At 38.2% G+C, this 12,584-nt stretch overlaps 1 long non-coding RNA gene across 2 annotated transcripts in view; it reads right to left on the bottom strand.

Annotated features, from left to right (window-relative positions):
- Positions 1-12,276, bottom strand: part of LOC128869509 (uncharacterized) — a 34,397-nt gene extending 22,121 nt beyond the window's left edge. For both annotated transcript variants that reach the window (XR_008455325.1, XR_008455324.1), the window contains exon 1: positions 11,796-12,276. This is a non-coding gene — a long non-coding RNA (uncharacterized LOC128869509). The remainder of the gene's footprint in view (positions 1-11,795) is intronic.
- Positions 12,277-12,584: the final 308 nt, after the last annotated feature.

The raw sequence follows: 12,584 nt of genomic DNA on the forward strand, positions 1-12,584 counted from the left end.
GCAATACAGGCACTGGATTCGGCTACAATATCCTCCAAAGTGGTGGAACCAAGTAGGAATTGCCTTACTACCTTGAGTGAAAACCATAAAGTTACCTTAATTTGGGTCCCGGGGCATCGGAACATGGAAGATAACGAAAAATCAGATGAACTTGCAAGAGAGTGATCTGCCATGAATAACATTCTTGCAGAATCGCTATTCACACCATTAGGTTCAGTCAAGAATACAATTTCCATAAAATACCTCCGAATCTCGGATTGTAGATGGAGAGACCAGAAGAAATGCAAAATTAGCAGAACATTATTACAACCTCAAGTAATCGTCAACATTGATAAACATGAAACGACGGGATGCCAGGAGACTAACGGCAGTCACAACTGGTCAAAATGGGCATCCCTCCAACACATACTGTCACAATTGTAAACAACCGGAAAAAAGGAAACAATCTTATATTTCCTCTGTGAATGCCCTTCCATAACGCCCTGCCCTACAGAAGGGTATAATGTTAACCCTGGGGAAACCCCTGCTCGAGTGTCTCGAACAACTGTCAAATAAGGTTCTTAAGCCGCACAGACTGAATATAGTCATGCTGTAAATAACTGTTAAACAAGTTGGTACCGAGGATGTGGCAACAAAATGGTGCGGAAGCCCTAGTTGCATTCTGGATGAAAGCAAAATAAATAAGAAACCTGCATACTCTGTGTATGCCGAAGAAATCGGCTGAGCCCTATGTGGTTTTAAGTCAAACATAAATAATTAATTTTCAAGTTGGTTTGTCTTTATCGAAAATACCTTAAGGTTGAATTTCGTTATTCCTACAGGATTTCTGTAAGCGCACAAAAAGTAAGCATTGTATGCACAATATTGCAATCATAATTATCATTTTACTTGCCTGTAATTACAAGTAAGGAACATAAATCCTGTCACTTCTGCTTGACTATTAACTTGACATACTATTACACTGTGGAACACACTCAGGTTAGCAAAAATTAGGTCCATTCTGAGAGTGGCGGGTGAAAACAGAGGCGAAATTAGAAGACCCGTATCGCGCCTTTTTTTATGTTAGTTCGATTTTTTTTTTAATCGGCCTTCGAAGTTTGCAGTCAAATGCCGATTTTCAGTATATTGTTTCATAAGTACCACAAAAATTTTCGAAATCAATTTTTTCAAAAATTGTAAAAATTGCACAGGTCTCTAGCAATAATTTGGCTTTTACAGATTGAAAAAATATCAATTAGTCGACGAGTTATAGCCAAAAAACCATATAAACAATTTTGCTCCGATTTCGAACTTCGAAGGCCGATTAAAAAAAAATTCGAACCAACATAAAAAAACGGCGCGATACGGGTCTTCTAATTTCGCCTCTATTTTCACCCGCCACTCTCAGAATGGACCTAATTTTTGCTAACCTGAATTTGTTCCACAGTGTTATGGGATTAAGAAAATACTTACCATAATTCCTCTAACACTTTGTTTTTCTATTTTTGCAAAATATTATGAAGTATAGAGCAACCCACAAAAAAATCGTATCTGCTTCAAATAAGGTGTGAGTGATTGTATGTATATTTGCATATTGTATATTTACACAAAAATACACTCGGCTTGCCATCGCCTTTCAAGGAGCCACCGCTATTAGAAAAAACTTTTTCTATCATTTGGTGTTTCATGCACGGGTTTCAACTGCTGCACTACCGACTTTGCCCATGCGCCATTCATTATCAATGCCTGCAATATTGGCCGCTCATCTTCAATCTTGAATATTTGAATTGCGTATCGTAATAAGTAGCATGAGCAATGTTTATTGCAAACTAATACACGTGCAGTTCCAGGGATATCAGATTTTAGCCAGCTAGCTTGAGGCCTAGATCATGGTGAGAGCGTCACATAAAATAATGTTGGCATTAATAATACTGACTACCAGGAACCAATTGAAAAATGGACGCTTTTTGCTGGACTGAAATCACGCGTCCACTTTTGAGTAAATCCGTACATCTCCCCCCTCATTTATATCCAACCGAAATATTATAGACATCGAATAAAAACCACGCCCACTTTTTATATGTGAAGACGAAATTTCCGTCCGTCCTTTGATGTAACAAGCTATAACCCCTGTCTCTGAGTTTTTTTGAACCCAACAATTTTTTTAAATGTTCGAAAGTTAGTGTTATTGTGTGTAAAAAAAATATCTATTTATAATGTAGTATTAATCCCTAGCTTGTCAGTAAGGAAATATACCTAGTTATATACGAATACTAGAGCACGTGACGCGTTTAAGACCCTTAAACAACAAATAAAATAATTCTATACTTCATAGTTTTAGTACAATTTGTATATGATTAATTTGTTAAAAGAATAAGAAACAAAAAATTGTAAAGGAAAATATACGAGGTGTGCTCAAAATGTATAGCGAATTTTAAATTTTCGCAGGTTACGTATATTCTAATTTCGATTTTTTTGTGGCGATATGTTGGTACTCATGTCTCTCACTCATGCTGACGAGTTCGGCCATTTTGAATTTTCAGTTAATTGTTGACAGCTGCTTTGCTTGCTCGTCTTTCGGCTCGTCTTCAATTTTTACCTATTCAAAAAGAAGAATCAAAGAACCTGTATCAAATTTTATGTAAAAAACGAAATTAAGTACGCGAATGCATTCCGAATGTTGACTGTGTCATACAGAGAAGCTACTTTGGACCAAAGCAACGTTTATCGGTGGTACAAAATGTTCTCATAAGGCCGAGAAGATGTGAACGACGAAAAACCTGCCGGACGCCCGAACACTTCAACAACAGACGAAAAAATTGATGAAGCCAAGAAAATGGTATTGGCCAATTGTCGAATTACCGTTAGAGAATTTGCTGAGGACCTAGACATATCGATTGGCTCGGGCCATTTGATTTTTTCAATGATTTGGGCATGAGAGGGGTCGCCGCGAAATTTGTACCAAAACTGCTCAATTTCGACCAAAAGCAACATTGCGTGAACATTGCTAAAGAGATGTTGCACACTGTCCGCGACGACCCAAATTTGTGACGAATCGTGAGTTTATGGTTATGACGTGGAAACCAAAGCTCAATCACCTATATAGAAGCTGCCGCACGAACCAAGACGGAAAAAAGCGCGCCAAATTCGGTCGAATGCAAAAGTTTTGATTACCGTTTTCTTCGATTGCATGGGCGTTGTGCATCATGAGTTCTTGCCATGGGGTAAAACGATCAATAAAGAATATTACCTGCTAGTTACGCGCAATTTGCGAGCAGGAATCCGCCAGAAACGCCCGGATTTGTGGAAGAATAAAAATTGGCTCTTGCATCACGAGAACGCCCCTGCTCACACATCGTGTCTTGTGCGCGACTTTTTGGCCAAAAACTACACACTAATGATGCCACAGCCACCGTATTCTGCAGATCTGGCCACCTGTGACTTTTTCTTGTTCCCGAAACCGAAGAGCCCATGAAAGAACGACGCTACGCTACGATTTACGAGATAAATACGGCATCGAAGGAGGAGCTGAACAAGATAAAAAAATTATTTTTGAAGTGCTTCGAAGATTGGAAAAAACTTTGGCACAAGTGCAAAATTCGCAATACGTTTTGAACACATCTCGTATCTTGTAGGATAGAAAAAATCAAATAACCTTTTTCCAAAATAACAACGTAGCGGCAGTGGATTATGGCAAAGCGGGCAAACAAAAATAAACGCCTATAAATATATACACTAACTACAAATAATGGCAACAATATTTTCAACACTAACACTAAATAACCGTTATACATTTTCCGTTTTGACTTATTTATTGCGTTTAAGTTGAATTTTGAGTTCACCCCCTGTTTATGGAAAATATATTTTTGGTACATTTTTACCTGCTATATCCCTCTATTATGATTATCTATTGAGGAGATGGTCATATTCTGTACTTGCTTTTATTAGACGTTTTAGTCCAGCCTTTATTGGAACATACTCGCATATATACATTAAGCTGTTGGGGGTGAAGTGTACGTTGCTTCTTGGGGCAATGCACACAGAGGCGTATGGCAGTTGTGCCAGTAGCCTAAATACCGACCATTGTGGTAGAATGCCACTCCTGCACGAGGTGCCCCTGCTTTTAACTAAAAATGGCGGATCTGGAGAGGCAAAACTCGAAAAAGCCCGTAATCCTAGGTGTAATTCGAACCGTGCCTATAGGATGAATGGCACTACGTAAGTGTGTCTTATAACGGTAATTAGCCTTACCGCGACACCGACGCACTGTCATGGCTCCACCTTACCCTTCGCCTTTACTCGTGGGACCACATGGCAGAGTCAAACATTAAGGGGGGGGTAGGGTCACAAAATCGAAATTTTTTTCTTCACTCATCTTATAGTAAATCATTTCAAGAATGTTGTGTCAAAATTTTAAGTGGATCGGAGTAGAACTCCCAAAGTTATAGCCTTTGTAGGCACTCTACCTCGAATGCGGAGCATCGATAATTTCTCAGAGTCATTTTTTCAAACGCGTTTTTCCCGAAACGACTTCTTAAAAGTCGGTGCCAATCACAACTCCGAAACTATTCAACCGATTCTTTTCAAATTTGGCACACGTTTTCTAAATCAAAAATACCTCCCCCCTACACTGTTTTTTTTTTATTTTTTTTTTTAAGGTTGTTTTTCACTTACAAATATGGCGAAATTTTTCGCCAAAAATGCTCGTTTTACGTTTTTTTGCCACCAAAACTACAAAAATGAAAAAAAAAAAAATTGTATTAATGTAGGGGGGAGCATTACGTCATACTTTAACTGAAAAATTCGACTTTTTTAGATTCAGATGATTCTACGACGAATGCCGATTGGCACCGCAGAGCACCTCTCGAAAAACATATCTCCAAAAAAACTCTGTCATGGGCTTATTTGTCAATATTTTATTATTAATATTTTTTAAAAACTTATTGAAAAGATGTACAATAACATGCAACTGATTTTATTAAAGTATCTTAAGCCATATTTCTGTAAAAAATTCAAAAAAGAAGTGTTTAATTTATTAAAAAGGGAGTGCCTAACGACCTTTCGGTAAACAGTGCCGAACTACCAACAATATCGCAGGCAGCTCAGAGCAACCACTGCCCTCCAACTGCCAGCGAAATCAAGTATATGAAAGTTGACGACATGGCCCTGGGGCCAGATGGCAAAGCTTCTGCAATATCACCAGAGGAAGAGGAGAAACTACTAGGTTCTCCCACTCGTGACTCAGGAAGAAAGGATGAAAACAAGGTGCGGCTGTGTGGTGCCGCCAGAAAGCGTCTAAAGTGCTTCCTGAGAAAGGGTCACAGCATTGACGAGGCAAGAGAGCTGCCTCAAAGCCCAGCTGATCTGAAGCGACAACGCTCCAGCAGCACCACGTCAAAGCAAAGCTCCCCTAAGCGTGCCAATTTACAGGGGAGCTCTAGCGTAGGAAGAAAGGCAGACGAGACTACCGAAATGGAAGGGCCAAAGGCAGCAGTGCCTAATCCAGAAGTCAAGGTAGACTTAACAAAAATGTCTTACAAAGACGCGGCGTGTAGCACGAAGTTGTGAATAATACCTCCTGACTATCCAACTACAATATGGTCGACGGAAAAACTAACGGCCATAAAACATGTTATCCTGGAGGCTATAAGGAAAAAGCAGACTGGTGCTGCAAAGCCCAAATTTAATAGCTGCACTTTTCGCTCAGGATACAAAAAAATGGCCAAAATGAGGGCCTCAACACGAATGAATGGCGGGTGCTCAACAGAGTGCGCAAGGGTACTGTGGTGGAAATCACTGTTGCCATCGACCCAATCTCCGCAGAGGTCATAAAAACCTTCAACAATTGGCTGAACTACGGGTTCGGTAAAACCCAACTTCGGCCAAAATCTAAAGCCCCGATTGATTCACCCAAGGTTACCGAAAAGGATTCTGAACCTTCGGTGAAACAAAGCTCGGAGGAAGCAGGAACTTTGACTCCACCGGCTTCAATAGCCCAGGACGATAAAGTCAGTTGCTCCAGACACGATGCAGAAAAGCCAACAACAACCAGCACATGGCGCTATAACATGGCTGAGGGCATTAGCATGCGACCCACGCTGGAGGCCGATAAAAAGACGCACAGCCATAACAAGGCTCGAAGAGGGGATCAGATGTCCGCTGAGGAAGCAGTCTTGTTGAAAAGCAACCGAGGTAAAAAAAAGGCAGCCATTGCCAAGCGAAAGATCACTGGATAACCTGGCTACCGCAAAAACCTCGTAACAGCAGAAGGCAACTCGGATGACTTCAAATAAATCTCCAACCTCGGACGTGCTTACGAGGAGATTTAACCAAGAACTCTTGGATGTAGCTTTCATTCAAGAACCATGGGTACGTAAAGGAGTCGTTCTGGGACGTAAACGGTAAGTTGATAACAAAGACCGTTCCAAAGTGGCGTTGATAATAAATAATCAACTAACCGTTATCCTAATTTAACAGTTTATTACAGAAGAACTGTTGGCAATTTGGGTAAAAGTGCAAACGAGCAAAGGTGAGCATGAGGTAGTACTTGCCTCCGCTTACCTTCCAGGAGACGAGGTTACTGCTCCAACAAGGGAGGTTATAGCCCTGGTGGAATACTGTCAACAAAAACGTCTCCGGTGGATCCTCTGCTGTAATGCAAATGCCCATCACACCGCGTGGGGGAGCACAAACATAAATCCAAGAGGTGAGTATCTTCTTGAATTTATACTTAGGTATAATATATCTACCCTAAATCAAGGCAACGAACCGACTTTCATTAATGCAACCAGGGGAGAAGTCCTTGACATTGCTGTCTCTAGTCATAATGCTTTGTTTGAACTGTCAAAATGGCATGCGTCAGAGGAAACATCTATGTCGGATCACAGACATATTAGATTTGATATAGGTGCGACCAAACTACAAATGACAATTTACAGAAACCCCAGAAAAACTAATTGGGACTACTTTCACTTTTGTTTAGAACAAAGTTTTAACTGCTCTAGGCGTCATATTCAGCTTATATCAGAGGTTGAGTTCGAATCGAACGAACTACACTCAAACATAACATCTGCGTCTCACGAAAGTTGTCCAGTAAAAGTGAAAAAGTCACAAAGAAATGTTCCTTGGTGGAATAGTACACTTTCCGACCTGCGTAAAGAAACAAGAACTTTATGGAATAGAGCTAAAGTAACGGGGGATTGGTCCTCCTGCTCAACTACCCTCACCAACTACAACAAAGAATTGAGGAAATCTAAAAGGCTACTTGGAGGAATCATTGTGAAAAGATTTGTAGCCTTGCGAATGCTATTCTTAACCAAAAAGCCCTACAACAAGATCACTCAAACGGCAGTAGTACCCTGAAAAAGCCAGATGGAAGCTACACAATGAAAAGCGGGTACAATGGACGATATCAACATTAAGCCCATACAATTCTCCTGGACCTGATGAGATATTCCCCTGTCTTTTACAGCAGGGTGCACACCATATTATGCCTAATTTGACCAAACTATACAAAGCAAGCTTACTGCTAGGATATTTATCTACAAAATGGGCTGAGGTTAAGGTTGTATTTATTTCAAAGGTAGGGAAAAAACCCGAACAATTGCCTTAATCATACAGACCAATTAGTCTCAGCTCATTTTCCCTTAAAACAATGGAAAAGATAGATAGATATACTGATCAAATATTAGGGAAAACAATTTAGCTAACTTCCCACTTCATCGACTTCAATTTGCCTATCAACAGGGAAAATCCACTGAGACTGCAATACACAGCCTGGTAACAGTTATTGAAAAGGCTATTGAGTCCAAACAGATAGCTCTATGTGCATTTATTGACATATCAGGGGCTTTTGATAACACTTCCTATGAGGCAATCTATAATACCCTACATCTAAGGGAGGCACCTGAACCCATCACTAGATGGATAATATTCATGTTGAAATATGGGACGATCAGCACCAAACTAGGAGGAGCAATCAAATCTATCAAAGCCACAAGAGGTTGCCCCTAAGGAGGCGTACTCTCTCCTCTTTTGTAGACTCTAGTCATGAATGAACTTCTCCACAAACTGAACAACCTAGGTTTTCACACTCAGGGTTACGCTGATGAACTAGTAGTTTATGCATTAGACTGGCATGAGGAAACCATTTCGGATCGCAAACAGCAAACCCTTACAATAATAAACAAATGGTGCACGGAAAACGGGCTTTCCATTAACCCATCCAAAACAGCACTTGTACCGTTTACTAGGAGAAGGAACATAAATCTCAAATGTCCGACCCTTAATGGAACAACACTTCAACCCTCGACAGAAGCGAACTATCTTGGAGTCAGTCTTGGCAAAACGCTTACGTGGAATTCCCATATTGAGAGAGTTACTTCAAAAGCCACAAGGGCATTCTTTGCCTGCACAAGGCTTTTTGGTAAGACATGGGGACTAAACCCTAGAATGCCCTTCTGGACATTCACCGCAGTTATGAAACCCATAGTCACTTATGCATCCTTAGCATGGTGGCCCAAGCTCAAGCAAAGAAAATCAGTAAACGAATTAAACAAACTGCATCGCCTGATATGTGTTGGTATTACAGGGGCTATGAAAACATGTCCCACAGATGCATTGGGTGTGCTCCTGAACATACCACCGCTTCCAATCTTGATTGAAAGGGAAGCTCGCTCGAGTGCCTTAAGATTAAAAGTATATCTGAACTTAAAAGTGGGGATATGAAAGGACGTTTAAAGATCTTAGAAGACTTCCTACATAGTCCCATTCTTCACAGGGATGATATACTATCACCCAAACCAATACTCTCCAGGAACTTCCAAGTTATAATTAATGAACGCACAGACTGGAGAACTAATTCTATCACTTTCAAACTTGGCTCTCAGCTATGGTTTACTGATGGGTCCAAATTGGAAAATGGTAACAGGGGCAGGAATCCATCGGAATCCATGTTCAAAAAATCGATTCCGATGGGACTTTACCCAACAATATTCCAGGCAGAAATACATGCCATTGAAATATGTGTGAGAGAATGCTTTAGCAGGAAAATGAGAGGTACTCACATCTACATACTTACAGATAGCCAAGCTGCTATAAAAGCCCTTCTATCAACAACTATCACCTCTAAATTGGTAAATAATTGCCTAAACCTTCTCAACACGTTAGGAAACCTCAACATAGTAACACTAGACTGGATTCCGCGACATGAAGGACATGGTGAAAATGAAATGGCTGATGACATTGCAAAACAAGGAGCAAATATGCAACTTACATGGTGAAAATGAAATGGCTGATGACATTGCAAAACAAGGAGCAAATATGCAACTTACTGGTCCTGAGACTTTCTGTGGACTCACAAAAAGCCACATTAATGAATTCCTTAGGAAATGGGAAGAATGAAAATTTGCTGCACACTGGCTAAACTCAAGCCAAGCTATTCCTAAGTCCCAACAAAGAAAAATCTGACAAGCTACTCTCACTAAGCAGAGTAGATCTGCGTCTTTTAACAGGATATCTTACAGGTCACTGCAGCCTCAGGTATCATCTAAATAATATTGGTCTATCTGAGACCAATGTCTGCCGCTTTTGCGAAATGGACATAGAAAGCTCAGAACATGTGCTTTGTGAATGTCCTGCGTTGCAGGCAGAGACTTCATCACCTTGGTGGTATCGTAGTATCTCCATGAAATCTTTGGAACAACAAACCTAAAATTGGGGTTACAAAAATAGGCCTTTCACAATAGATCAGCTCTGATCGCAGTGCGTAATGGCCTTCTAATAATAATAATATTATTTTAAGCTGTTATATTCCTCTCTGGTGCGTTTAAATCTAGAATATGCAGTCTTTCTTTGGAAATCAAAGCGTCCAGAAAGTCTGTGTCCGTTATACTTTGCATTCTTCGAATTTCATTGATTCAATTCCATCCTACAGAGGTCGACTCTTGTTCCTTAACTTAAAATCACTAGATAGTATATAGAAGAGCTATTCTCTATTTCACTTTCGTTTCCCATTTGACTCAAAATTGTTAACCAAGGAAATTAATTTCAATATTCCTCAGCAAAGCCTCTTGATATTTTCTTACTAGGGATGGTTGAACTAATTATGTTTCCGCATGCTCCGATTTTAAACCTTTGAGATAATTTAATTCGCTTTCAAATCCTATTGGTCTTGATTTTTCTTCCACAAGGTACTATTGCAAAATACTCGTACTAGTTTCTAAGTATTCTATAAAGTTCGTACTTTGTAAACTGTTTAAATCATTTTTAATTGAATTGTTATACTAAAACATATTTGTTTAGCATTATTTTGATTTTCATAGTCTGAAAAAAATTCAGGATTTCTAGATTAAAAATAATTATTAATTTTAATAAATTTGACCCCCGCTAAAATATAATCTGACGTAAATTTTTAAATCGCCGTTAAACTTATATATTTTTTCCACTCTACCAGAATCCATTGCTGTTGTATAGTGCTACTTTTTTAACTTTTCGTTACTTGTAGTTGGGTGCAACAGTTATATAAAGTTTCCTTATATCAGAAACGATTTAATTTAGAAAACCTCAAAACTATTGAAACTTTATTTGGATCCAAAGCGAATTTTTTGGAATTAAATTACTACGTTACTAACTGGGTTCTTAAAGTAAAAAAATACTTTTCGTCGTGACAGTAACCATTTCGGCAAATTCTTTTTGGGAATGTTCTTATAATACTAAAGCATTTTGTAATAATTCGTCTAAACTCTTAAAATGATTGCAGGATTATATGCATATGTATATGGTACTTCGTGTATTGTATTGTGCGTCTTGATGTTGCTCCACAAATGGGTGGACCTACAGTTATACGGCGTCTTGAATATTGTGATTTTTATGAGGAGCTTTTTCATGTCAGATATACAGTCGGAGATTCGCCATTGCATGCCGATTGGCAAGTGATGAGAAAAAACTTTTCTATCATTATAATCATATATCATTTTTGATCATTATTATTTTTTATGGCCACAGGGGATTTCGCACTTTGGCACTACTGGCGCTATATGGCGTTTATTCATCTCTGATCGTATTGCTTTTATCTCAACTGATAATAAAGTTGAACATAGACAAGCAAACCTATTCCGAGTTAAACTAGATGAATAACTCTGAAGGCCTTCTAATACAAATTCTTTAGTTGCGTCGATAGTATCTTCCAGTAATTAGTAAAGTAGGAGCGCCTACGGTTTCTGTCAAAAACACTGCTGCAGGTGGTTTACCTGTATCAAAATAACTTATTGGCTAAATTCGCTTTCCACTTTTTATAGAATGGTTTCCAAATTCATTTTCAATAGTTTTGTACGTAAAAGAGAAAAGCCAGTTTAAAGCCGCATTAAATATTAATTTCAAAATTTTGTTCATGCTCTACTACAAAATCATATGAATTTATATTCTGTTGATGTATATTTTGGTACATTATAATACTAGCAGATCTCAATTTTATAAAACTTGAGTTTTGTGCGTTCAGTACGCATACATATATTTCTTGCTTAAAAGGTATATTATTGTAAGAAAAGGGCATGCAAAAAATATGATTTACTATAGTAGGAAAACCATTATTCAAGACCTTAATTCCATTTGAGCTATTCGGATATAAGCATAATTTTATATCATGTGATTAGTATTTAGTATTTGCATAAATAATGCATAGTTTATTATGTACAAACACAAATATGTATGTACATTTAATTTACGCATAATTTTCCTATATCATTTGAAATTATATTACACTTGCATATTTGATTTTTTAAAGGATTTTGAATGTATTTTAGTTGTTTTTTACTCACCAGCCAATAAAATTCTTCCAATTAACTCATTTCGTCCAATATTATCAAAATCCATTACCATAACATCTAAGGAGCATTCGCGTATCTTCTCCCATGGTACATTGAAACTAAAGGACTCATTAAAGACAGGATTGAGTGTGCAATTAAATATTGGAGTCTTTCGTTTCTCAACACGTTTATCGCCGAATTGAAGCCACACCTTAACATATGGATCTGAAAGGATTTTTACGAATGGATTTTATGACAGTGACAGTTCATGATTTTGTTATTTTTGCGCTAGGTACTATGTATATAAAGGATATAGTTACTAATTTCTTCTTTATAAAATTATAATAACTCTTTTATATCACGATTCTTGGTTTTGTAGCTGGTGAGGATTGGTTGACTCATGTTGTTGGCTTTCCGATCTGGTGTAAATGTGTTTGAAATTATTGGCCTTAATACCGATGTATCGTGTAAAATGGAACAATTATTGTAAGAGAGCAATTTGTACTCATATATATATACATGTAGATAAAGTAACGATGCATACTGGCTACCCAACATCAAGGTTCTGAAAGACTTGGACAACATACACTTACATACATGCACTTATATAAAGATGCTGGTATACGCAAAATCCGTAACTTGGGCTAACTTTGAGTAATAATGAGGGGCTTCCTTGTAGCAATCATATTTTATTTTGGGGCATTAATGTTAAGAGATATTATTTTTTAAAAATATTTTTAATATGTATATATGTAATATATATATAATATTTTTAATAAGTGTATGTATATGCATATCTCT

The sequence above is a fragment of the Anastrepha ludens genome, chromosome X, assembly GCF_028408465.1.
Source record: "Anastrepha ludens isolate Willacy chromosome X, idAnaLude1.1, whole genome shotgun sequence".
In the NCBI taxonomy this organism is placed as follows: Eukaryota; Metazoa; Arthropoda; class Insecta; order Diptera; family Tephritidae; genus Anastrepha; species Anastrepha ludens.